This window comes from Apostichopus japonicus, chromosome 4 (genome assembly GCF_037975245.1).
Source record: "Apostichopus japonicus isolate 1M-3 chromosome 4, ASM3797524v1, whole genome shotgun sequence".
In the NCBI taxonomy this organism is placed as follows: domain Eukaryota; kingdom Metazoa; phylum Echinodermata; class Holothuroidea; order Aspidochirotida; family Stichopodidae; genus Apostichopus; species Apostichopus japonicus.
This window is the reverse complement of record NC_092564.1, coordinates 10,330,504-10,353,819: the sequence shown is the minus strand read 5'-3', so window position 1 is coordinate 10,353,819 and position 23,316 is coordinate 10,330,504. Positions and strand designations below refer to the sequence as shown.

Here is a 23,316-nt window from a genome sequence, read left to right as displayed (position 1 = left end):
GTGGTTCGAACCCCGGGTGATGACGTCTTTTGCCGATCTTTTACAGCAAGTGCCTACACGGGGAGCTGTAAGTATTAGTTAATCCACCTAATATCTCAGTCCATACAGTGGCGCGATGGCTTGGCGCACTGTACGAGCTGAAGATCGAGACTCTCTTTTGCATCCGTGGTTCGAACCCCGGGTGATGACGTCTTTTGCCGATCTTTTACAGCAAGTGCCTACACGGGGAGCTGTAAGTATTAGTTAATCCACCTAATATCTCAGTCCATACAGTGGCGCGATGGCTTGGCGCACTGTACGAGCTGAAGATCGAGACTCTCTTTTGCATCCGTGGTTCGAACCCCGGGTGATGACGTCTTTTGCCGATCTTTTACAGCAAGTGCCTACACGGGGAGCTGTAAGTATTAGTTAATCCACCTAATATCTCAGTCCATACAGTGGCGCGATGGCTTGGCGCACTGTACGAGCTGAAGATCGAGACTCTCTTTTGCATCCGTGGTTCGAACCCCGGGTGATGACGTCTTTTGCCGATCTTTTACAGCAAGTGCCTACACGGGGAGCTGTAAGTATTAGTTAATCCACCTAATATCTCAGTCCATACAGTGGCGCGATGGCTTGGCGCACTGTACGAGCTGAAGATCGAGACTCTCTTTTGCATCCGTGGTTCGAACCCCGGGTGATGACGTCTTTTGCCGATCTTTTACAGCAAGTGCCTACACGGGGAGCTGTAAGTATTAGTTAATCCACCTAATATCTCAGTCCATACAGTGGCGCGATGGCTCGGCGCACTGTACGAGCTGAAGATCGAGACTCTCTTTTGCATCCGTGGTTCGAACCCCGGGTGATGACGTCTTTTGCCGATCTTTTACAGCAAGTGCCTACACGGGGAGCTGTAAGTATTAGTTAATCCACCTAATATCTCAGTCCATACAGTGGCGCGATGGCTCGGCGCACTGTACGAGCTGAAGATCGAGACTCTCTTTTGCATCCGTGGTTCGAACCCCGGGTGATGACGTCTTTTGCCGATCTTTTACGGCAAGTGCCTACACGGTGAGCTGTAAGTATTAGTTAATCCACCTAATATCTCAGTCCATACAGTGGCGCGATGGCTCGGCGCACTGTACGAGCTGAAGATCAAGACTCTCTTTTGCATCCGTGGTTCGAACCCCGGGTGATGACGTCTTTTGCCGATCTTTTACGGCAAGTGCCTACACGGTGAGCTGTAAGTATTAGTTAATCCACCTAATATCTCAGTCCATACAGTGGCGCGATGGCTCGGCGCACTGTACGAGCTGAAGATCGAGACTCTCTTTTGCATCCGTGGTTCGAACCCCGGGTGATGACGTCTTTTGCCGATCTTTTACGGCAAGTGCCTACACGGGGAGCTGTAAGCATTAGTTAATCCACCTAATATCTCAGTCCATACAGTGGCGCGATGGCTCGGCGCACTGTACGAGCTGAAGATCGAGACTCTCTTTTGCATCCGTGGTTCGAACCCCGGGTGATGACGTCTTTTGCCGATCTTTTACGGCAAGTGCCTACACGGGGAGCTGTAAGCATTAGTTAATCCACCTAATATCGCAGTCCATACGATGGCGCCATGGCTAGGCGCACTGTGCGAGCTGAAGATCGAGACTCTCTTTTGCATCCGTGGTTCGAATCCCGGGTGATGGCGTCTTTTGCCGATCTTTTACAGCAAGTGCCTACACGGGGAGCTGTAAGCATTAGTTAATCCACCTAATATCTCAGTCCATACAGTGGCGCGATGGCTCGGCGCACTGTACGAGCTGATGATCGAGACTCTCTTTTGCATTCGTGGTTCGAACCCCGGGTGATGACGTCTTTTGCCGATCTTTTACAGCAAGTGCCTACACGGGGAGCTGTAAGCATTAGTTAATCCACCTAATATCTCAGTCCATACAGTGGCGCGATGGCTCGGCGCACTGTACGAGCTGATGATCGAGACTCTCTTTTGCATTCGTGGTTCGAACCCCGGGTGATGACGTCTTTTGCCGATCTTTTACAGCAAGTGCCTACACGGGGAGCTGTAAGCATTAGTTAATCCACCTAATATCTCAGTCCATACAGTGGCGCGATGGCTCGGCGCACTGTACGAGCTGATGATCGAGACTCTCTTTTGCATTCGTGGTTCGAACCCCGGGTGATGACGTCTTTTGCCGATCTTTTACAGCAAGTGCCTACACGGGGAGCTGTAAGCATTAGTTAATCCACCTAATATCTCAGTCCATACAGTGGCGCGATGGCTCGGCGCACTGTACGAGCTGATGATCGAGACTCTCTTTTGCATTCGTGGTTCGAACCCCGGGTGATGACGTCTTTTGCCGATCTTTTACAGCAAGTGCCTACACGGGGAGCTGTAAGCATTAGTTAATCCACCTAATATCTCAGTCCATACGATGGCGCGATGGCTTGGGGCACTGTACGAGCTGATGATCGAGACTCTCTTTTGCATCCGTGGTTCGAACCCCGGGTGATGACGTCTTTTGCCGATCTTTTACAGCAAGTGCCTACACGGGGAGCTGTAAGCATTAGTTAATCCACCTAATATCTTAGTCCATACGATGGCGCGATGGCTCGGCGCACTGTACGAGCTGATGATCGAGACTCTCTTTTGCATTCGTGGTTCGAACCCCGGGTGATGACGTCTTTTGCCGATCTTTTACAGCAAGTGCCTACACGGGGAGCTGTAAGCATTAGTTAATCCACCTAATATCTCAGTCCATACAGTGGCGCGATGGCTCGGCGCACTGTACGAGCTGATGATCGAGACTCTCTTTTGCATTCGTGGTTCGAACCCCGGGTGATGACGTCTTTTGCCGATCTTTTACAGCAAGTGCCTACACGGGGAGCTGTAAGCATTAGTTAATCCACCTAATATCTCAGTCCATACGATGGCGCCATGGCTTGGGGCACTGTACGAGCTGATGATCGAGACTCTCTTTTGCATCCGTGGTTCGAACCCCGGGTGATGACGTCTTTTGCCGATCTTTTACAGCAAGTGCCTACACGGGGAGCTGTAAGCATTAGTTAATCCACCTAATATCTTAGTCCATACGATGGCGCGATGGCTTGGCGCACTGTACGAGCTGATGATCGAGACTCTCTTTTGCATCCGTGGTTCGAACCCCGGGTGATGACGTCTTTTGCCGATCTTTTACAGCAAGTGCCTACACGGGGAGCTGTAAGCATTAGTTAATCCACCTAATATCTCAGTCCATACGATGGCGCCATGGCTTGGGGCACTGTACGAGCTGATGATCGAGACTCTCTTTTGCATCCGTGGTTCGGACCCCGGGTGATGGCGTCTTTTGCCGATCTTTTACAGCAAGTGCCTACACGGGGAGCTGTAAGCATTAGTTAATCCACCTAATATCTAAGTCCATACGATGGCGCCATGGCTTGGGGCATTGTACGAGCTGATGATCGAGACTCTCTTTTGCATCCGTGGTTCGAACCCCGGGTGATGGCGTCTTTTGCCGATCTTTTACAGCAAGTGCCTACACGGGGAGCTGTAAGTATTAGTTAATCCACCTAATATCGCAGTCCATACGATGGCGCCATGGCTTGGCGCACTGTGCGAGCTGAAGATCGAGACTCTCTTTTGCATCCGTGGTTCGAACCCCGGGTGATGGCGTCTTTTGCCGATCTTTTACAGCAAGTGCCTACACGGGGAGCTGTAAGTATTAGTTAATCCACCTAATATCTCAGTCCATACAGTGGCGCGATGGCTTGGCGCACTGTGCGAGCTGAAGATCGAGACTCTCTTTTGCATCCGTGGTTCGAAGCCCGGGTGATGACGTCTTTTGCCGATCTTTTACAGCAAGTGCCTACACGGGGAGCTGTAAGTATTAGTTAATCCACCTAATATCTCAGTCCATACAGTGGCGCGATGGCTTGGCGCACTGTACGAGCTGAAGATCGAGACTCTCTTTTGCATCCGTGGTTCGAACCCAGGGTGATGACGTCTTTTGCCGATCTTTTACAGCAAGTGCCTACACGGGGAGTTGTAAGTATTAGTTAATCCACCTAATATCTCAGTCCATACAGTGGCGCGATGGCTTGGCGCACTGTACGAGCTGAAGATCGAGACTCTCTTTTGCATCCGTGGTTCGAACCCCGGGTGATGACGTCTTTTGCCGATCTTTTACAGCAAGTGCCTAGACGGGGAGCTGTAAGTATTAGTTAACCCACCTAATATCTCAGTCCATACAGTGGCGCGATGGCCTGGCGCACTGTACGAGCTGAAGATCGAGACTCTCTTTTGCATCCGTGGTTCGAACCCCGGGTGATGACGTCTTTTGCCTATCTTTTGATTTGATTTGATTTGATTTATTTTGTTTTTTCACGTGCAAATATACAAAATTGTTGTACAAAAATATACAAAATATTTGATTTGTACAAAATATACAAAATATTTGATTTGATTTGATTTGATTTATTCATCAAATATACAAATTTTGTATAATATAGACAAAATGCTTACTGCAACTTCTATCATACGAAATTAGGTACACGCAGCTTTCGCAACCGTGCAACTAAGTTATGGAACTCATTAAGCAATACCGTTAAATCTAAGGCTACAAAGAATTCATTTAAGAAATGTTTAAAAAAGATTTGATATCATCATATTAAATTATGTAAATGAGTTATTTACTTCAGCAGTTTCTGTACATTATATAACAAACAATCAATTTGTATTTATTAATTAATTTTTTTCTTTAGGGAGTCTTCCACTTTGTTAAGCTTTTAAGCTTGATGGAAGACTCCGCTTTGTACTTCTGTGGAAAAAACAAATAAATAAATGAAATGAAATATACAAATATATACAAAATATAGAAATATATCAAATATACAAATATACAAAATATACAAATATACAAATATGCAAAATATACAAAAATATACAAATATATCAAATAAACAAAATATTTGATTTGATTTAATTTGATTTGATTTGATTTATTCATTTGTTTTTCACGTGTAAATTTACAGTGTGAAGGAAGTCTTCCAAAAAGCGTACAACCGCTTAACAAAGTAGAAGACTCCCTGTATTAAGGAAAGAAGAAAAGTATTTACATAACAATACAAAATAGAATAATTCGACAATCAATGAATACTATATATGGTGATAATATTTACGATACGATACGATAACGATACGTATTAGAAAAGAACACACATTTATATCAACAGCTGCCGTGGCGCAGTTGGTTGTGCTCTGTTCCTCGAGAGCGAGACGTATTTTGGATCCTGGGCTCGAGACCTGGCCACCGCAGTTTGCTTTTGCGGCGATCTTATACGATTTCGTCAAGTTTAAGTATTAGAAACCAACATACATTTATACCAACAGCTGCCGTGGCGCAGTTGGTTGTGCTCTGTTCCTCGAGATCGCGACGTATTTTGAATCCTGGGCTCGAGAACCGGCCACCGCAGTTTGCTTTTGCCGCGATCTTATACGGTATCGTCAAGTTTAAGTATTAGAAACGAACATACATTTATACTAACAGCTGCCGTGGCGCAGTTGGTTGTGCTATGTACCTCGAGGGAAAGACGTATTTTGGATCCTGGGCTCGAGAACCGGCAACCGCAGTTTGCTTTTGCGGCGATCTTATACGATTTCGTCTAGTTTAAGTATTAGAAACGAACATACATTTATACCAACAGCTGCCGTGGCGCAGTTGGTTGTGCTCTGTTCCTCGAGAGCGCGACGTATTTTGAATCCTGGGCTCGAGAACTGGCCACCGCAGTTTGCTTTTGCCGCGATCTTATACGGTATCGGGAACTTTAAGTATTAGAAACGAACATACATTTATACTAACAGCTGCCATGGCGCAGTTGGTTGTGCTCTGTACCTCGAGGGCGAGACGTATTTTGGATCCTGGGCTCGAGAACCGGCAACCGCAGTTTGCTTTTGCCGCGATCTTATACGGTATCGGGAAGTTTTAGTATTAGAAACGAACATACATTTATATCAACAGCTGCCGTGGCGCAGTTGGTTGTGCTATGTACCTCAAGAGCGCGACGTATTTTGAATCCTGGGCTTGAGACCCGGCAATCGCAGTTTGCTTTTGCCGCGATCTTATACGGTATCGGGAACTTTCAGTATTAGAAATGAACATACATTTATATTAACAGCTGCCGTGGCGCAGTTGGTTGTGCTATGTACCTCGAGAGTGCGACGTATTTTGGATCCTGGGCTCGAGAACCTGCCACCGCAGTTTGCTTTTGCCGCGATCTTATTCGGTATCGGGAACTTTCAGTATTAGAAACGAACATACATTTATATTAACAGCTGCCGTGGCGCAGTTGGTTGTGCTATGTACCTCGAGAGTGCGACGTATTTTGGATACTGGGCTCGAGAACCGGCCACCGCAGTTTGCTTTTGCGGCGATCTTATACGATTTCGTCAAGTTTAATTATTAGAAACGAACATACATTTATACCAACAGCTGCCGTGGCGCAGTTGGTTGTGCTCTGTTCCTCGAGAGCGCGACGTATTTTGAATCCTGGGCTCGAGAACTGGCCACCGCAGTTTGCTTTTGCCGCGATCTTATACGGTATCGGGAACTTTAAGTATTAGAAACGAACATACATTTATACTAACAGCTGCCATGGCGCAGTTGGTTGTGCTCTGTACCTCGAGGGCGAGACGTATTTTGGATCCTGGGCTCGAGAACCGGCAACCGCAGTTTGCTTTTGCGGCGATCTTATACGGTATCGGGAAGTTTTAGTATTAGAAACGAACATACATTTATATCAACAGCTGCCGTGGCGCAGTTGGTTGTGCTATGTACCTCGAGAGCGCGACGTATTTTGGATCCTGGGCTCGAGAACCGGCCACCGCAGTTTGCTTTTGCCGCGATCTTATTCGGTATCGGGAAGTTTAAGTATTAGAAACGAAAATACATTTATACCAACAGCTGCCGTGGCGCAGTTGGTTGTGCTCTGTTCCTCGAGAGCGCGACGTATTTTGAATCCTGGGCTCGAGAACTGGCCACCGCAGTTTGCTTTTGCCGCGATCTTATACGGTATCGGGAACTTTAAGTATTAGAAACGAACATACATTTATACTAACAGCTGCCATGGCGCAGTTGGTTGTGCTATGTACCTCAAGAGCGCGACGTATTTTGAATCCTGGGCTTGAGACCCGGCAATCGCAGTTTGCTTTTGCCGCGATCTTATACGGTATCGGGAACTTTCAGTATTAGAAACGAACATACATTTATATTAACAGCTGCCGTGGCGCAGTTGGTTGTGCTATGTACCTCGAGAGTGCGACGTATTTTGGATCCTGGGCTCGAGAACCGGCCACCGCAGTTTGCTTTTGCCGCGATCTTATGCTGCTAACCCCTACTGCTTACACAGTATTGCTCATATGTGTATCTACACACTGCACCGTGTATACTGAAATCTCTGAAAATACATCTTTATGGACCTAAAATGATAATTGCATAGAATTCTGTTGTGGTTTATATTGTGACGACAATAAAAAGTATCATTTTGGTAATTAAAAAAAAATCATCTCTCACTTAGGTTGGCAGAGTCTGTATCAATCCGCCAAAAAGCAGCGGGAGAACATCTTTTGTGACCTGTTTTCAATCATAATCTAGTTTTTTTCGTGGCTTGCATGTTAAAGAGCATTAATGGAAGTACATGTACTTTGTACTTCTGTGGAAAAACAAATAAATAAAATAAACATGTGGTGAGAAAATTGGGTCAATTGAGGCAATTTTAGACCCCTTTAGGCCTCCCAGGAGCAGCGTAGGAAATTTGTTTACCACTGAGTGAAGAGGTTTGTTTACAAGTGACGAAAACTTCCGGCTCGGATAGCAAAAAATCTTCATGGTCATGGTACGGAAACCTGGTAGTGCCATGAAAGGCCAATTTGTCAGCTATCCGGTGATGGGTAGCGTTTAGCTAGTGAAAACTTCTATCTAGACTAAGAGACCACATTACTTTTGTGATTTAGTGTGTAAGTCAATGGGGCTTTTAATGGGCGTATGCTACCTTAAGCAAAAATGCCAAATTTTTCATTTTAAGTGCTAGAAGTCCCAATTTTGGACCAAAGTAGTTGCTATGTGTGTAAATATGGTTTTCAAGCAAACGTCTGAAAATTTCAAGCTTGGGTGATTTTTACGCATAAATTAGTTTTACAGCCTTAAAGTACCACAAAGAGCATGTGCGTTTCTATACATGAGACTAGAACAACATTTTGAGCGTTTCTGACCAGTTTTCCTCCCCAATACACTATTGGATCATTTATCCTTGACCTACCAAAGCTTCCGTAATTTTATTCCTTCCTTGACCCTGCTATAAGTAGACCTGTGCCAAATGCACGATATTCAAAATCCTTCAGAATCAGACCGAAATGCTTACCGTGTGTGTGGCGTGAACGACTAAGTTCAGTGAAATTTGACATCTGTGGGCACCTGAAGTACATGGTAACCATATTTTAGGTTATTTTTGCTAAAGTTGGAAGTACCTGGTGTTTGACTAAGGACAAATACTCAGTTTCAGTGCATGAAATACGAATAATGTTGTTAGCTTAGGCCTCAGGTTCATAATGGCGCTACGTTAGTACCCTAGACCACGTCTACACCAGCTGTAGCACAATGTTGTATGAGGTCTGTATCCTAAGTGGAGTGGCTGCTGAGTGCTAAAACCTTGCACAGAGAATGTTTTGAGTCCTATTCAGCAAATAATCCACAAAGGTATGCATTTTCTGCTCCTGCATATGCGCATCAAGGGGTTTTTGAGCCTATTTTCACTATCATTAGTTTTCTGTTGTTTTGTCAATTTTCAGAGAAAGTTGATGTGCTAAGTCCTCAGCATTCACAGCTATATACTTTGAATGGGTGTGGTATCAATGGACTCAACTGGTTAGATGAGGTAACAACAAATCCCAAACAACTCTGACAGCAGAAAGAGATATCCTGATGCTTCCATGGGAGATCTACTGTAGTAACTACAGTATAGGAACCAGTGCTCGCCACCAATGGAGAATAAGGTAATTTGACGTTGTTCTTTGCCGAGCAACAAATTTGAATGTTTTTCATGAAATATGCCCCCTTTCCACCTCTCTTCCCTTATAACTGTCTTTAATACATTGTATATAACAAACCTTTAAATGAACTGGATATGCTGTTGAGGTGAACAGTGTATCTAGAAAGCATTTCAGTAATCGTTCCTTTTGACTACTGTACATACTGTTACAGTGTGTTTCAGTGTGTGGCCGTTGAGCGTGTCGTATAAAGAATATAGTAGGCGATCATTTATTTAGTAACAGACTTGGTTTATTATTGTACTTCAGTAGCCATATTCAATGGAGTGCACATACTCGTAGTGTGTAATATGAAGAGCAAGTACGGTAGCTCATATTGATCAGCTACACTTGTCGCATCTCCTTTCCTTTAGATTTTAAGTCACGTCACAACTTGGTGAATGTAAACAGCATGCAATACAATTTTACTCTATACGAGCATATATACTTATGTTCATTACGTTAAGTGCACTAATGCTAAACTCAAGTAAAACAATTATAAAAAAAAGATAAACATAAGTTTTTATAGGGAGCCTAAAACAGCACCTTTAACAACTTTACTACAACTAAGTGGTATAATCTCTCAGATAGCTTGGGACACGCATTACTCTACCTGAACGTGTCTGCTGCGGAAGTCTGTCTGAGTAATCTTTAACAGTGTGGGGGTTTTGTGTGTGTGGATCAGTTTGAGTAATTTCTTGCTCAACTGTTTCCAGTGGTTCGGGGTTGGGTGTGTAAGTCTCCTTTGTGTGTCGCAAGTGTTTCCTGTTTCTGCGATATACACGCCTCTTTTCAGTCATAACTTCATACGACCTGGGCGACACTTGGTTTTGGACAATTGCCTTTTGCCACTCTTGACGCTTGGATGGTGGCATAATCCTGACTGTGTCTCCGGTGTTAAGTGTTGGAAGTGAATGTGAGCCTTTATCATGATAGTAGGCTTGTCTTGCCTTGTTTGATTTAATCTGCGCTGTCACCTTTGCTAGTAGGAAGCAGTGTCTTTGTCCTACGACTAAACAAGCGTTGGGCTGGACTGGAGTCCATGTTTTGAGATGGAGTGTTTCTATAAGCTAAGATAGCTAGATATGGGTCTTTCCTTGCTTTTTTTGCTTTGGTGATTAGTGACTTTGCCATCTTGACTGCTTGTTCCGCCCTACCATTACTTTGGGGAAACCCTGGGGAAGATGTTGTTTGTCTGAATTCCTAATCCCGTGCAAATTGTTTGAACTCATAGGAGCTAAATTGGGGTCCATTATCAGACATGCAAACATCTGGGATACCATGACGAGCAAATTGCCCTTTCAGTTTGTGTATCACACTGTTGGAGGTGGTGTCCTGGAGAAAGTCAATTTCCCCAAAACCAGAAAAATAGTCGACTGTCACGACATAGTTACGGTCATGAACATGGAATTGGTCTACGCCAACTTTGGACCATGGTCTTCGCTCTATTGCATGTGGCATGAGTGGCTCTTTGGACTGATTAGTTCCCACAGAAGCACACACGTCGCATGTAGTCCTTCAGCTCGGCATTCATACCTGGCCAATACAGGCATTCACGAGCACGGCGAAGACATCCGTCTATTCCTAAGTGCGAAGAGTGAATTTTATCGAGCATTTCCCTCCTGAGTGTTTTGGGAACAACAACTCTTTCACCACGGATTACCACGCCATCCTGCACTGTTAACTCATCCCGACATTGGTAGTAGGGAGTCACACACTGTGGTAAGTAATTTTGAGACTGTGGCCACCCATTGTGAATGATGGTAATGAGTGTCTGCCGTGTACTATCAGATGTTGTATGCCCTTGTATTGCCTGTTTTCTGGAATCAGTTATGGGTAGTTGATACACCATGTTCACTGATTCTACCTCTCTAGAGGTATGACCTTGAGGTTTTCCTGGAAGATACGCTCTGCTGAGCGTGTCAGCCTGCTGCATCTGTTTGCCTGGCCTATAGCCTAAGGTTACGTCATATCTCTGGAGTCGCAGCAACATTCGTTGTAGGCGTTTTGGTGCCTTATACAACGGTTTGCAGACGATGCTTTCCAGTGGTTTGTGATCTGTTTGTACAGTCACTCTACGACCATACGTGTATTGGTGAAATCTTTCCAACCCAAATATGACAGACAGGAGTTCTTTTTCTATTATCGCATATCGCGTTTCTATGTCACTCAAGGCGCGTCTAGCAAATGCACTTGGGTGACTGTCTTGCATTATCGTAGCACCCAGTCCGGACTCTGACGAGTCACTCTGCAAGGTAAGTTCCTTTGCGGAGTTATAGTAGCTGAGCACTGGTTGTGAGGTGACTAGGCTCTTAATGTTATTGAAAGCCTTGTCGTGAACTTCATGCCACGACCACTCTGTGTCCTTCAGCGTCAGTTTGCGCATTGGTTCGCATGCGTCACTTAGTTTGGGTAGGAATTTGCTGAGATATGTTACAAAAGCAATGAATCTCCAAACTGCTTGGGCATCAGTGGGTTTTGGCATCTTAATGACTGCCTCAACCTTTCTTGGATCTGGTTTTAACCCTTGGCTAGTAATCAAATAACCCATGAAGGATACCTCATCTGTCCTAAACTTGACCATATCTCTATTGCGTCGCAAGTTTTTCTCTCGACATCTATCCATGAGATTTCTTACCTTCTGGTCGTGATCACGGATAGCTGCTTCTTTGGTGGGACCTTCCCCATAAACGATAACATCGTCTACAATACATTTTACACCAGGCAAACCCTCTAGGGCCTGATGCTGCCTACGCTGGAACTCTTCCGGCGCAGCATTTAGTCCAAATGGAAGCCAATAGCCATCGATACCTTCCAAAAGGGGTGTTAAACGTGGTCAAAAGTGAGCTCTCATTATCAAGCTTCACATGCCAAAACCCATGCTTAGCATCGAATACACTAAAGACCTGAGCCTTACTTAAATCTGGGAGTATATCCTCTAAGGTAGGCATCGGATAGTGGCTGCGCATGAGACTCTTGTTTAGGTCTCTGGGGTCGATACATACCTGTATTCTCATTTTCCCCGGCTTTACCACAGTCACTGGACTGGAGACCTAGGGGGTTGGCTCTGAAACTGGCTTTATGATGTTTTGTTTCACAAGCCTATCTAATTCTGCTTTGAGGTTGTCTCGGATTACCACAGGGAACCTACGGGGTGGATGAACTACAGGTACTGCATTGGGATCTAGCTGTAGTTTATATTCCCCTTCTAGTTGACCTATGCCCTCAAAAACATCATTGTACTCCTGGTACAGGTTTTCAACATTAGTAATTTGCCCCTCCTTCACAACTTTGACGTTTTTACCATCATTTGCATTCGTGATCGCATTGACGCCTAGTGGTTTGGCAATGTTTTCATGTCTAACTTCTATGAGACCCATCTGCTGGACCACTTTGCTGCCTAGCAGAGGGATTGCAATATCATTGTCAACAATCACAAACTCAGCCCGGTATTTCTTTCCATTTTCGGGGTTCACCAATTTTAGTTTGCATTTACCATTTGGCTTTGAGGTACTCCCATTGTACACTGATAATACCTGGCTAGTTTGCTTAATGTTATGCTTACCTAGTTTCTTCATAACTGAGCTTGGTAAGATGTTGCAGGTTGCCCCGCTATAAATTTGAAAGTGACTCTTACTTCATCTATACTCATGTCAGCGTAAATGTGACTTTGTTGCTTATAGTTAATATAGTTTATATTGTTCTCTGTCTTTGGAGGAGTGAGCAGGTTCACCGTGTTGACGTCCTCGAAGTCGTCATCTGAGAGGGACTCGGAGGAACTGTCGCCAACGTTGGATGCACCTTCCGCTATAGCATTTACCCACGGTTTCCGTTTCATATTGCCCCTTTTGGGTCCACTCCGTTGGGATCCGCTCGCTGACGCTTTGCGTGTAGCTGTTCTGCATTGAGCTGCAAAATGGTTCTTCCTGTCTCATTTGGAACAGGTCTTTCCATATGCAGGACACTGGTACTTCCCAAAGACGTGTCTGTTCCCACAGTACTTGCATTTCTGAAGTCTGTCGTCTTGCACGCTTTGTCGGAGCGTGTGCACCTCTGTTTTCGTCTCGATGGTCCCTATCCTTTCTCTGGATAGTTTCGCCGACTGGCACATATCCTCGCATGATTTCAGGGTAAGTTTCTGTGCCCGTAGTAATTGCTCTCTGAGTGCCGAATTTGTGATACCACACACGATCCTATCCCGGACAAGCGGGTCATGCAATGATTCAAAGTTACATGTTTGTGCCAGGACTTTGAGTTCAGTGATGTATCTGTCCAACTGCTCCCCTGGCTCCTGAAATCTTGTGAAGAATTTGTATCTTTCTACAGTTTCATTTTGCTTTGGGTTGCAGTAGGCATCAAAGAGTGTGAGGAGCTCTCCAATTTTCGGGGAAACATCGGCAGCGCCTGCAGCTGGTACCGGTTTTATAGTCTCATATATCTCACGTCCGGTAGTGCCCATAAGATACAGTAGAGGCACACTTTTCCTTTAACTTATCATCTTTGTCAGACATTGCCAGTTCTGCATATAGCTTGAATTCTTCTTTCCAGTGTTGCCATCTGCTTGCCAGTTTGGGAGAAGCAAAATCAATCTTCTCTGGTGGGGGAACTTTATCCATACTGTTATTGTAACTCACGATCTTCTGGCAGAATTTATTTCAGGAATCGTCTGAATGTTAATTTTAATTCTCCAACGTGTACACGGTTTTGTATTGTACCGGTACGTACAGTAACGCGATTGTTTTCTTTTCTTATTTTCACCTCACCAGACTGTTGTTTCACAAGGCTTTACTACTGTATTATCACCGTGCTGCAGTGTGTTCCCCTTCGTTGCATTATGAACTAGTCGAACACAGTTATATCTTACTGCTATAGTTTAGTGTACAATCTGCACTTCCTTTCTTTGCTTACCACATCACACTGCATTCTACGTTGCGTCTAGGATTACTGTACTGTTTTATCGCATAGTCCTATACATACGATACTGTGTATGCTATTCTAACGGTGCATTCGCATAGCGGAATCTTACCGAATTGCTGACAAATTCACGGTGATTTTCGGGTGATCAGTCCTTCGAATCTCGCAAGAATGTTCCTCGAAATTATCTTAAGTTTACTTCTGACACCATGTTTCAGTTTGTGGCCGTCGAGCGTGTGGTAGTGTGTAATATGAAGAGCAAGTACGGTAGCTCATATTGATTAGCTACATAAATGTACTGTACTTGTCACACAGTGAGGCTGTGGTTTACAAATCCCGATGATCCAGTTTTGGCAAAGAACACCTTCAATTTTCTTCTCTTATTCTTAGTAACTTAACAGTTGCACTGGAGTGACATGCAATATCAGTTTAACATGTTCCAAACAGTTCAGGAATACATTGGGGTATGTCCTGTAGGTCAGTTTGGGAGGAATCAGCTGAGCTAAACAAAAGTAGTTTTCATCACTTTTCAGAGCCAGAGACGAAAAAACCCTCCCCGCTGACCCTTCTCTGGATGACGTTTCTGCAGGTACAGTAGGGCAAGCCATACCAAGTGGACTGTGATCAGGGATACCAATACAACCTGCAGGAATCATAGATGCACCCAAATTGGTCAAGCTTATCAAAATTGGTGACTGGAAATGTTGTTGCAGACGTAGACCTGGTTTACTGCTTACACAGTATTGCTCATATGTGTATTTACACACTGCACCTTGCATACTGAAATCTCTGAAAATACATCTTTATGGACCTAAAATGATAATTGCATAGAATTTTGTTGTGGTTTATATTGTGACGACTATAAAAAGTATCATATTGGTATTAAAAAAAATTCATCTCTCACTTAAGGTGGCATACTCCTATTAGAATCTATATCAGTCCGCTTTATTGTACTCCTTCAAGAAAAGTGCCAAAGAGCAGCAGGGGAACATCTTTTGTGATCTGTTATCAATCATGACCTAGTTTTTTGTGGCTTGCATGTTGAAGAGCATGAATGGAAGTACATGTAGTGAGAAAGTTGTGTCAATTAAGGCCATTTCAGACCCCTTTAAGGCCTCCCAGGAGCAGCGTAGGAAAATTGTTTACCACTGAGTGAAGAGGTTTGTTTACAAGTGTCAAAAACTTCCGGCTCGGATAGCAAAAAATCTACATGGTCATGATATGGAAAATTGATGGTGCCATAAAAGGCCAACTTGACAGCTATCCGGTGATGGGTAGCGTTTAGCTAGTGAAAACTTCTATCTAGACTAAGAGACCACATTACTTTTGTGATTTAGTGTGTAAGTCAATGGCGCTTTTAATGGGCGTATGCTACCTGAAGGATTCTTGCCAGGTTTGTTACTGTTTTATTAAGCTTCTTAGATGGACAAGAGTTCACTCTTGTAGCTACATAGTGATTCCAAACACAACCTTTAATCAAGTCCTACAAATTCTTCCATATCAGAAAGACCTATAAGGTCATCCCCACATCCATTGCTTGTCTCTCTGTGAGCCATCATAGCACTGTGATAGGCCCTTAATAGGGCTTGCAAATTAACTAACCTGTTTCCTGTAGATTATGCAAACATGGTTTGTTGTGATTGAGTTGAAAATATCTCATGTCTTTTATCTGCTGGGTTAATTACTCTCTCATACTCTTCCTTGTCGAGCCTTCTATAAGCAGGTTTGCAAGAGGAATTAGTTGCCATATCTGTATCAGAAGAGCTAGGAATATCACCAGTGCAATTGGCATCAGCTTCAGCAGCTGTTCAAGCAGTAAAGCCAAACCTGTTACCTGGCTTGAAGGTCGTTGCATGCCTATCAAACATGCCTTTCCTTCTACCCATTCTTCTAAATACTAATCAGTTTTTATCCTTAAAATATACCAATTTTCCAGTGACCTATTCACTAGTTTTGTTTGTAAGCATTTATTGGAAGTCTAAGCAGTTGAATAGCTGCACATAGAATGATACAAGACAAGAAGTCCTTACACCGAGAAACTAGTCAATATGATGGACTACAGTACCACTAGTTTGGACTGTTGTTTGAACAGCGCCCTCATTCTAGATCTTGTCACAGCTAATAGCTCTCCTGAGTATTTTTTGCACCAAAATCTGACAAAATACCTTTGAAAAGCAGTGCCAAAGTAACAAGTAACTTTTTCTCTTTCACTTTAGAGCCACTGCTAAGGGCGCATGCTTACTGGATGCTGGGAGTGATAAAATTTTCAGAGGGAAGAAGGCCAACCAAGTTTCCACCAGAGGGGGTAAGTAGCACCAACTTGAGGGACTGTGCTTAAAACACATTGTGTGGACCCAAGAACAATTTAGACATTCAGTAAATGCCTGTCATGCTGATAGAATGACTTCTTATCACACTAGGGAATATGTCAATCATTGGGCTCTCACTTGTTTAAAGTTCAGTACTGTATTATTCATATAGACTGTACAACATGTGTGAGACACCATATGAAGATTCACCCAATAGACAGAGATACACAGAAATGATGTAAGTCACAACTTCTCAAACTATCATAAAAATGAGGTTTAATGTGGAGTTTAAATATCTCAGCTATTACTTAAGGTGGCATACTCCTATTAGCATCTATATCAACCTGCACAAGTGTTCTCCTTCAGGAAAAGTTCCAAAGAGCAACAGGAGAACATCTTTTTTTTTATCTTATCAATTAGGATCTGGTTTTCTTGGTTTGGCTGTTATGGAGCATGAATGGATGTACAAGTGGTACAAAGATTGGGTCAGTTGAGGCAAGTTTAGACCACTTTAGGCCTCCCTGGAGCAGCATATGAACATTGTTTACTGCTGAGTAAAGAGGTTTGTTTACAAGTGAGGAAAATTTCAAGCTCTCATAGCAAACAAAGAGTCTGCACAGTCATGATAAAGAAACTTGAGGTTCAAATGAATGTGATAAATTAATTAGAATAAACCAAAAGCAAATAGAATAAAGGGTAATTTAAACCAAGAAATACTGCACGACGCAACTCACATGCATACCTGTGAATGTTACCCACGCTCGACGACACATACAACACTGACACGCAACTGGAAACACAGCATCACACACATTAAAACAATCAAAGACCATTAACAGGGTGTACTGCTGAGTTTCTGGAGAAAGATTGTAAAACAAACCACCTGCTGCTGAAGAAACAAAGTCTAAACATTCAAGAGTTCTGCTGCCTCCATTGGTCTTTATTATAACTTTCTGTCAAATATCATTGGATATTTTGGCTTCCAGATTAAAGGTACAAAGCCAACATGTCTGGGAGGTAAATGCTCCTAAAAAGGTCAATGCCTGTTCACTGATGCACATATTATATGACATCACGGTCACGCCAATACATGTGTCCAAATGCTTCAAAGCATGCCTTTTCTTTCATTGTTGATGTTGGATCTGGAAAATAACCATTTCATCCTTAATTAAAAGTCTTGAATTTTAGTATATCAACACTGAGGGAACCCTGAAGGACTGATAATCCAACACAATCGTAGAATAGAAAAGGTGAGGGATTTCTCAACCAAGGCTTCCTATACAATTGAGTTTTCTCCTGGCATCTTGAATCCAGTGTAATGACCATTGGCTGGAAACTCACTTCTGATTCTTTGGACTGCACATGATGGTAGCACAACCCTGACGTGTCTTGCTAGGAACCCCCAGCACCTTTGAACCTGTTGACCGTAGGCTATGTATCTGTACTGTACTGCCTAAAAAAAATGTTGAAAGTTCAAAATGTATTAATGTTGGCCCATGATGTCCACAATAACAAGCAGTGATACAATGTACAGTTATGGTTACATTTGTTGTGAATTTACACCTTCCATATTTCATGAAACATTCTTTTGTTCAGACAATTGATTTGCAAAACTCCAGGCCTAAGTACTAGCCTAGTAATAATGAGTATAAAATGACACATATGCCTACCTAACATGGCTGCATAATGCAGCTTACGTCCCGAGCCAAACTTTCAGTATGCAACCAACACTACTACTACTAGTAGTACTACGCACCATACTGTACATGTATGAATACATAGCCAACACACAGTACATATGGGTTGTAAGGATTCTATGGTTGTAAGTCACAGTAACACAACTCACAATATGGTTAAGGCAGTTCCGCGAATTCCAACCACACATGCACAAAATGGACTGGATTTTGTTTGCTTCATTACTAAATTCTTACCACGTTGTATGCTCCTTGCAATAGTTCCGAACAGGTTTCTTCTTCGATATGTTGTGGAGCTTCAATTTCGGCTCATTTGACAGGCTCGAACTGATACGGTTCTATATCCTAACAGTAACACCTCAGGTCCACCCTCAACATTTGGTTCAATATTGGCATGATCATCGCCTTCACTCTCTGCTTCGAATATTAGAAAGGGCACTCTATTTCTAGTACAATTTCACTGCCTGGTGAAGAACCACTATCACTTTGAACTTCGGTTGCCACATTTGGTTCTAAATCTGACATTCCACAGGAAATTTAGATTTGATTTCGCGCTGACTTGTTAGTGATTGTTTTGTGTATTTATGTACACTTGTCGGTGTAGGTATGATGTTCGGAGGAAACAGCGAGAGCAAAGATCTATGTCAAAGAAGAGCGGTTTGCACGGTGACGGCTTAAAGTCCAGTGGAAATGTGGTGAAGTTGGGCTTGGCGGCCAGGTCCGGCTGGTTGGCGTTGTACCAGTCAAGCCATTCCGCCAGCGGTCGATTGTCCTTCAGACCGAGTTGCGCCATTCTTTTGCTGATGGAAGGTTCATTGGAATCTGAAAAATGAACGCAGAGAGGTTCTTGGTAAGCCATGGTTTTTTTTTTTAAAGTATTCTTGGGTGGAGGGTATTTTCTATGGGTGAGGATAATCCGGAGGGTGGGGGAAGTCAATTCAGTTAACTGTGAGAAACTTCGTTGAATTAGGAACCAACTAAGGCCTATTCTCATCTTTGTAGTAAGTTTGTCACCTTGAGCTACGTGACAGTTCAGAAGTAGGGGGGGTATATTCGAGTGGAATTTGGGATTCGAATCCCTGAATAGAGCAAGTTTACAAAAACTTGTTAATTTGCAGTCATTTTTTGTTATTGCTGTCACAAACAGAAATGGATACCCACTTTCTATTATTTGTAGATGACAGAGACTGCTTCAATCGCAGTCTACAAGGCCAGATAAACTCTTTATATTTTGGCTTTCAATTTCTTTATTCTGACAAATTTTGATAGTACAAAAGAACTGCAGTTTTGATCGGGCTTTTGATACTTCCTTATGATCCCTGGACATCATACATTCAGCTACAAGCAAAAATAACTATTGTCTGTCCTGTCCACCACAATAATCCTATTGTAATATTTTCAGACCCTAAGGGCTAATAGGTCTCTCCCCCCCCCCCCAAAAAAAAAAAAAGTGTGAAAAGGGATGGTGCTGCTTCCAACCGAATGAATCTTTTCACTCATTGTTTAACCAAAGAGAAAAATTTGGGAAAGAAAACAACAGATTATTAATATAAAGGCCATATTTCTCTGAATCATTGTCTATGCTCTGATGGAATACATTTGTTCCAGTAGCAGGGTTCAATTCCCAGGTTCCAAATGGACACGGCAGTTTAATCTGCATTTTCCTGACGATCAGACCCAAAAGAGAACATCGATATGTCTCTCCACCGTTATCCCAAAGAAGAACCCTTTCAGAAACTCAAGGGTACTAAAGGGATTTCTTCCTTTTGATTTAACCAGGGTCCTACACAAAATTAACAGGGTAGTAACATGATGGTCTCTGCCTGATCAATAAAAAATCAATAAATGAAATGAAATAAATGAAATTAGTTACCTTTTTTTTTAATTTGAGTAATGGTTTTGTTTTTGTTGTTGTTGATATCAAAACAAAAGGAGTTTAACCCCTGGTCGACCTGGCGAGAGGTCCTACGGGGGATAATAAGTTTGTTTTTATAGAACAGACATTTTTTCTTTTAGAGGTTGTCTATGTTCAGTCAGGGAATTGCTGGTAAATGAAGTCTTATATATTTACATAGGACAGGATAGCCATAATCATACCCGAGGTCAGAGTCGAAGAGTCAATTAGGGAGGGATTTCTAAAGGAGAGGAATTTTTTAAGTACTGAGAATTGTGGAGACAGAGTGGTTTCTATTGTTTGGGTAGGGAGTGGTTGTGGTTTCTATTGTTTGGTAACAATATAATCTGTATATATAAGTATACTTGGGCCTAGACCCATTTAGGAAAGGATTTTTTTAATGGAATGAGACTTTAAGTAGTAACAATTGTGAATACAGAAAGGGTTTGGTTTTTGGGTAGTGAGTTGTTGCGACTTTGTATTTCAGGGGGAGGTCTTCAATCAAAGGGTCGTTCTCGAGGTTGTTTTTGTATAACTTGGTGTTGAATTCTTCAAGTCGGGTGAAAGTAGATTTTGTGTTTCCTACACGGAGAACGTACAAAGTAGCAATATAGGTAGGGATTTTGAGTGCGAGTCGATAAGCTGGGGTGTGGATTCTGTTTAAAATTTGTTTATTGGGATTAGAGAGCAGGGAGATTCTCCCGTAACTGAGAATCGGTTTTACTATGGATTTATAGATTTGGATAATTGTTTTCGGAGGGAAGTTATATTTGTGTGAGAGGATTTGAATGGATTTAAGTTGGAACCAGCAGCGTCCTGCAGTTCTGTTACAAAGTAGATTAAACGATAATTTGCTATCGAAAGTGGTACCAAGGAAGGTTGCATTAGGAGTAGCAGTGATTGAGGTGTTGAAAAGATTAATTTTGGAAATATGGTTATGGTATTTTGAGTTTATTATGGAGAAATTGGCTAGGTTAGATTTGAGGGATATATTTTTGTTCTCCACATCGAGCACCAATTTTTGAGATGTGTAATTGCTCTTTTAATATTTAGTTCTGTCATATAGATATTTTTACTGGTGCTCCAAATGGCTATGTTGTCAGTGTACTGACTATAGTTGCATTCAGATAGAGGGGGGATGTTCAAATCATTAACAAATAGGGTGCAGGGGAGGGGGCTGAGAACAGCGCCCTGTGGAGTACCTGCACGGCTGCACCAAGTGGAATAGGTTTTGATTGTTGGTTTTTGTAGCATATTTTGGCATTGTGTTCACTAAAGAAAGAGGAAAGAAGTCTGGTGTAATTGCAGGGGAGATTAAAGTTAAGTAGTTAAATTCTTATGCCGTTGTGCCAAGTTTTGTCGAACGCCTTTTCGGCATCAAGGAAGAGGGCAGTGGTATCATGTTCTTTTATGAAGCCGATGCGAATTTCTATGGAAAGGTGGAAAGTTTGGTTTATTGTAGATTTGTGTGCGCGGAATTAGCCTGATTGATACGGGCAAAGTGATTCATTTGCTCAAGGTGGTTTCTGGTGCGGTTATCTATAATTCTTTTGAAAATCTTACCTAAGGCTGGTAGGAGACTAATTGGTTGATATTTTTGAATTTTGGTGTCTCCTTACTTAGTTTCGGTATTAAAATCATTTTGGCGGATTTCCACCGGGTTGGGAAATGACCCAGTCTAAGGAGTTTGTTAAATAATGGGAAAATATGAGAGTTAATAAATATCGGAGGCCGACGGAGGGGAATCTTTTAGCATTAGGTCATTTATGTTGTCAAGACTAGGGGAGGAGGCATTTTTGCATATTCAGTGGCACTATACCCATCATTTATATCTATTTCTTTGAGTAGAGGGATGTTTTTGTTGAGACATCCTTAGAAGTTGGGGATAAAGCTGGTTGCATTACAGATAATTGTACGGTCTATTTTGTGTTGGAATCTGTTATCATATGGAGGGCCATCTAAGATATTGAATATAGTTTTCAGTTATGATTCACTAAGCTTTATTTGGTCCTAAGTTTTTGTGATGAGTTTACCTACTTTATCTCTAAGGCATTTGTCTGTATTACCTGTGTTTGGGTTGTAATGGGTTTATGATATTTTTTTAATTTTTCCAAAAGTGTTTTGGGTTTTTGTCATTATTGATTGAATCGCATTTGTTTTGGATTCGGTTTTGGTCAACCGCCGATATTTGTCTATTTATTTGTTTTTTATGTTGGTTAATTTAGGTTTTTAGAGTTGGATCTGGGGAGATCATATAGGTTCTATGTAGGTGAAGTCTGAGTTATTTAGTGTAAGAATATTCCTATTAAGTTTTGGATTTCTGTTTTGTTTTTAATGGGCAGTGTTGTTTGAAGGTATTAAAGATATGTTGGGCAATGCTGTCACAATATATGCCGATGTAATTTAGCTTGTTGTTGTGGTAATTGGCAATAGTGTTGTTTGTTATGATCCTTTTTAAATGATGTCCAGTCTGTTTTATTGTAATTATACGTTAATTCGTTATTTTGGATGCTACTGAGGTTTATGTCTAGCTCAAAAAGGAGTGGAAAATGGTCACTGATTAGGTCATCTTCTAGGATTTGAATCGAATGAGTTTTAGTTGCAAGGTGGTTTGAGGTTATGGCGTAGTCAAGTAGTTCAGTATTATTGTTTATTGGGTTTATCCTAGTTTTGGTATTTTGGTTAATTATTGTTAAGTTGTGTTTATCACATATTTCTGAGAGGGATATGCCTTTTTCAGATATTTTGGTGCTACCAAAAATGATGTGGTGGGCATTTAAATCTCCTAGTAGTATTGTATTTTTATTAGAACTTTTTTTGATTGTGGATATGGGCTCATTTGGGGACTATAATAGCTAGTAATGTGGAGAGGTTTATTGTCTCTTTCGAGTACAATTTCAATTGTTTGGGTTTGTTTGGGAGGAGGGTGGCTTTGAGGTTGGTTTTTTCAGCAATAAGTACTCCTCCCATAGAGCGAGAGATATCGTGTCTGAAAGTTTGGTAACCAGGGATGCTAAGGTGGGAATTTTTATTTAGTTTCGTTTCGTTTAACGAAATGATATCCGGGGAGTGGTTGGCGAATATAGTAAGTAGGAGGCTTAATTTTGGAAGGACAACTGTTGATGTTTAGGTGGAGGAACTTGACCGAAGGAGGGAGTGTGCTTGTCATGTAGGTGATTGAGGAGGGCTAAATATTGAAGGATGGTGGAGACATTCCATAATTACAGTTTCTGGGATATTTAAGTTTAGGTGTTTTAGTGCTAACACGGTGGCGTAACTGGCAAGGTCGTCAGATTTAATATTAATGTTGGCTTTTTGGAAGGTGTATTGTACTAATTCAATTACAAAGGTTGCGATATTAAGTTTTTTTCAGTGATGATTTTATTTGTTATTTCACTTTTAGGGGTAAATTTGGTTACATTCGCGTAGGTTCTTTGTTCTTGT

At 42.3% G+C, this 23,316-nt stretch overlaps 2 long non-coding RNA genes across 18 annotated transcripts in view; one reads left to right on the top strand and one right to left on the bottom strand.

Moving 5' to 3' along the window:
- The first annotated feature begins 8,345 nt into the window (after positions 1-8,345).
- LOC139966414 (uncharacterized) lies at positions 8,346-14,787 on the top strand. Its single transcript, XR_011792572.1, has 3 exons — positions 8,346-8,462; positions 8,825-9,028; positions 14,509-14,787. It is a non-coding gene; the product is annotated as an uncharacterized lncRNA (long non-coding RNA).
- A 3,832-nt stretch (positions 14,788-18,619) lies between these two features.
- LOC139966415 (uncharacterized) overlaps positions 18,620-23,316 on the bottom strand; it is a 43,915-nt gene continuing 39,218 nt past the window's right edge. For all 17 annotated transcript variants that reach the window (XR_011792586.1, XR_011792587.1, XR_011792574.1 and 14 more), the window contains one exon: positions 18,620-18,800. This is a non-coding gene — a long non-coding RNA (uncharacterized lncRNA). The remainder of the gene's footprint in view (positions 18,801-23,316) is intronic.